Genomic DNA, 5,000 nt, shown 5'->3' with positions numbered 1-5,000 from the left:
CTCCTCCTCCTCTCTGCTCTCTGAAGCATTGGCCCCAACCAGCTGGGCTGACGTGTGTGTGTGTGTGTGTGTGTGTGTGTGTGTGTGTGTGTGTGTGTGTGTGTGTGTGTGAATACAACAGTGTTGATTTGCATGTGTGTGTTATCAGGCCACTCTTATCATGCCGTCATGTACTACCCCCACCACAACACTTACTGTAAAATCACCCTAAAATGAGGAGCATTAATAAGCAAAGGTACACACGAAACATGAAGTATGTTAAACTTAGTAGAAGGTTCGTCTACTTCTTCCTCTGTGGTTTCTCTATCTTGGTAACTTCCCCCCAGTCTTATCTGTGGCATTCAGTCTTGCCGTCTCCTTCCTGGCAACAGAGGGCTTCTGAATCATAAATCCACTCGACTAATTTAAACCGTTTAACAGACTTGGCAAACAGTCATGGTGGTTTTTACATGAATGTTGGAAAATAGAATGAGGTTTTTTCTCTTCCGCTGGCCTTGTTGCTGTGGTAACCTCGTCTGTGTTAGTGTTGCGCTTCACGTTTCGTGCTCCACGGCCCTGCAGGGCCTGGTGACAGCTCACTTAAAGCCTGTGGTTCACTCATGCGGCTAAAGACTCTGCTGCCCCCCTGAAATGTCACCCCCGCCTTGTAGACCACAGCCCTGCAGAGCCTGGTGACAGCTCACTTAAAGCCTGTGGTTCACATGCAGCTAAAGTTTCTGGGCCCCCCTGACATGCTCTTTGACATATTTTAAATGCTGTTGCGTCAGAGTGGCAGATAGAAATAAGATTGGAGGCTCATTCTCTTGGGTCCGTTACTCTCAGACATCGGCAGATAGAAATAAGATAGGAGGTTTCACCACACCACGTAGCACTGTTGCGTAATAGCAGGACCACTGTATAATTTACTGGTGCAAAGCCTCCAGAGTTGATTTGAATGTAACTTTAGATTTATGTTTGTAAATATATATTTCACTCTGTGACATATTTTAGACGCTGTTGCATCAGAGTGGAGTGTAATTTAACGGTACAGAATCAGGACAGACTGTGGGGACAGGAAGTCAGGAAGTTGTACTCTTAACCTACGAGGGGTCAAGAGAGAAGACGCTGTCATGTACTACTTCAGGATTGTCCTCAACGGAACTTATGGAACATGGCCTGGCAAACCAGGAGTCACACTGTACGTCACAGGTAAAGAGATCAAATCGTGCTTCATGTCGGTCAAATACTATTGTTACCTTTTAGGGGTGTGAATCTCTCATGAAAAAGACGATCCGATTCGTATCTCGATACATGGGCACGATACGACACAAGAAAAGATGCATGTTGATAAAAAACGATTCAGTACGATTCGATTCGATTCGATTCAATGAGATTCGATGCAGTTCAATAATTGAAAACACATTTTCTTAAGTGTCTTCTTAAATATCTTCTTACCAACTTCGAAAGACCAACCTCAGAAAAGATCTTCGCCGGATTCATGAACGCCTGGGAATGTGTTCTTAATTGAACGTGCTTTCTCTTGCACCTGAACTTGCATACAGAAACACCCCACCAGCTCCTTATAAAGGCATGCTATTGCAACGTGTGCACACTCCACAGGCAACGCGAAAGCAACTTCAGACTGATCAAATCATGTCAAAGCGAGCACCGGTAAACCCAGACCTAATTTCACCGGGGCAGAGGTGGAGGTACTGTTGCAGAATGTAGATGTGTCCATTCTATTCCACTATGGCTATATCCCCGCGATTGAGTTTAGTGCTTATTTATTTATTCACTGCCATTTGCAGTGTTCATATAGTGCTTTTATTTATGTTAGGACATCACGATGGCTCGGTCTCGGAATCATAACTATAAATGTTAAACATAATTGTTAATGATACAAATATTCTCCTATTTATTATTATTATAATTATTTAAATCCGAGGATGTCTGTAGAATCACGCAATCAACAACGATTTATCTTCCTTGGCTGAAGTAGCTAGCATAGCATTGGCCATTGAAATGAATAGCGTAGCTAGCATAGCATTGGCCATTGAAATGAATAGCATAGCTAGCATTGCATTGGCCATTGAAATGAATAGCGTAGCTAGCATAGCATTGGCCATTGAAATGAATGGGAGTTGTAATCTGTCATTCCCTCCAGGTCTTGGCGTTATTTGTGAGAATACAGCCTGATTGGTTTATGCTATGCGGGCTTTGGCGAATTGTTCTGAATGAGATCAAATGCAACAGGTCAGCGAGTGTTTTGTGTTTTTGCGTAGCAAAAAACGGAGAGACAAACGCTTGTGAACTGGTTCATAACTTTTATGAAATGAACCTAGCTACTACCGCAGCTCTTGCTTCACTCTTACCTAAAGATATTTAGACAAATAGCAGAAACAAATCACCCCAAATCCCATAATCAGTAATACAGCAGTGATACAGGCCACAAGGGCAACACACATGTTTTTTAGTAGAATATATTTCTCATTCATACATTAACCACTCATATAGTCACAGAGAAGGGTATCTCAATGGAGGCTTTATTTACAATGTTTTCAGATGCCACAAACTCAGTACTCAGACCTGCGTTCTTCATGTATAATTTGCAACAATAAGTTAATACAAATACAAACAAAATTCTTGCTACTTTGACTTTGGGGAACTGCACATTGAATAGAAATTATCATTCTCACCATCTTCCACTGGTGTCGATAGAGTGTTGACAGTGGTGCCAGCCTCGACTCTATTGGAATAGTGCATTGTGGGGGATGTAGTTCCTTCAGGCAGAGTGTCATTGGAGTAGTCGGGGAAAACAATGTCCTCTTGAGAATTGCAGTAGATGTTCTGCTCTGGGCTTTCAGCGACCGGCCTTACAGTGGAGTAGAGTGAGTGCACTGAGGGTCGCTGAGCGTTGGAGGCATTGCAGTAGATGGAGCTGACTGACGCCCTGGCGTCCGGGACACTCCCCGGCTCAAAAGACATCTCATAATCGTTGGGCTATAGGGTGTAAATAACACATTTATAACATGTTAGTAAAACAAGAATAGACTGAACACACTGATGGGGAAAAAAAATGTTGATGACACAGTAAATATTCAAGAATCACTTCCTGCGTATTTGCCCATCTGATAATAATGTGTGTGTGTGTGTGTGTGTGTGTGTGTGTGTGAGAGAGAGTGTTTGTGTGTGTGTCTGTGTGTGAGTTTGTGTGTTTGTGTGTGAGATTCGGTGGGAGTGTGTGTGTGTGTGTGTGTGTGTGAGAGAGTGTGTGTGTGTGTGTGTGTGTGTGTGTGTGTTGTGTGTGTGTGTGTGTGTGTGAGTGTGAGTGTGTGTGTGTGTGTGTGAGTGTGAGTGTGTGTGTGTGAGAGTGTTTGTTTGTGTGTGTGTGAGGGTGTGTGTTTATGTGTGTGTGAGATTCGGTGGGAGTGTGTGTGTGTGTGTATGTGTGAGAGAGAGTGTGTGTGTGTGTGTGTGTGTGTGTGTGTGTGAGTGTGAGTGTGTGTGTGAGAGTGTGTGTTTGTGTGTGTGTGAGAGTGTGTGTTTGTGTGTGTGTGAGAGTGTGTTTATGTGTGTGTGAGAGTGTGTTTATGTGTGTGTGAGAAGGTGAAATTCCCTCCCCTTCTCACTGTGACTCATGAGGAGTTTGACCCTAGTGTGGGCTGAACTCCCCCACCACTATGGTTTGGTCCGGGCTCCCCCACGATAGTGGTGGAATCCCAGAGGAGCTAATTGGACCAATTTAGCCCAAGTGGCTGGCATATGTAAAGGGTGCCTCATACACACTCTCGGTATGGAGAGAGAGAGAACAACGGAGAGGCAAGAAGGTTTGACACTTCCTGATGTGAGGAAATCTGTGTCTAGTTGGGTGGACACCCGTCTCTTTGTGCCTTTGTGTTCTAGTTATGTGCTTTGTTGGTGTGCCTTGTTTATTGTGCTTGTTTTGTTTGCTTTGTTTATGGTACCTAGTCTTTTGCCTAGTTTCTATGCATGGTGTGGGGCCTAGCTTGGGCCTTGAAGGTGCCGGTATTTTGGGCCTAAATCGGCCAAGCAGGTGCCCAGGATGCAGGTTACTTGGGTTACTGAGGGTACTGTTTGTATGTATGATTTGTTTGTTTTGTGGGCACACGTGTTGGGGTGGATATAGAGTCCCCCCTTGTAAATAAATATATATATTTTCATAAGAAGTTACCATCTCTTGCACTGTGTTTTTCCCAACTTCACCACCAAGTCCAGTCTCCACATCCCCAATAACGTGGGGTGACTGCCCGGTCCCTCACAGTGTGTGTGTGAGAGAGAGAGAGAGAGAAAGTGTGTGTGTGTGTGTGTGTGTGTTTGTCAGTGTTGTGCATGAACGCGTTCAAAAGAACGCGTTCATTGAACACGTTCATTTTTATGAGAACGATGAACTGAACGCAACTTCATGACAAATAATGAATTTGAACGGTGAACACGTTCATATTATCTGAGGTCCAGCGCCACTGAGGTCTAGCTAAAACATTACGGAATGTTTTCCTTCTGCTGAGGAAAGACGCTGTCTAAATCGAATGCTTGTAGCATGTCGTTGCTCAGTACCTGTTAAAAAGGCCATAGTAATTATTTGTTAAATTGCCCAGACAGACCATGTTTCGGTAAATTACCATATTTGGTAATTGCGTTGGTCATGTGACTCCACTTCTCACGGTGCAATGTTTTGATATCGCTTCATGGCATATTTAGACGGAGTAGCAGTTAACTTCGGGCATATTTTCACATAATTGAACGTTCCACTTTGTTGAAGTTGTGTGCGTCCATGTATACGTGAGTTTGACTTTGTAGCCTACCTTGTCATTATGTGTTTGTTATAGTTTAGCTTTCTCGTCATTGTTACGAGCACTGTCACTTAATTGATCTAGCATGATGCACTGTTCGTGAACTCGCTTAGCATAAGCTGCTAATGTACAAATACGAGTGTTACAGGGTTTACCTATGCTAACTTTTGAGCGGTCTTTCATTTAGTGTACATGCCCTTGTTGATCTGA

This window comes from Clupea harengus, chromosome 24 (assembly GCF_900700415.2).
Source record: "Clupea harengus chromosome 24, Ch_v2.0.2, whole genome shotgun sequence".
Taxonomy (NCBI): Eukaryota; Metazoa; Chordata; class Actinopteri; order Clupeiformes; family Clupeidae; genus Clupea; species Clupea harengus.
The sequence above is the reverse complement of the archived record's forward strand: the minus strand, read 5'-3'. Positions refer to the sequence as shown.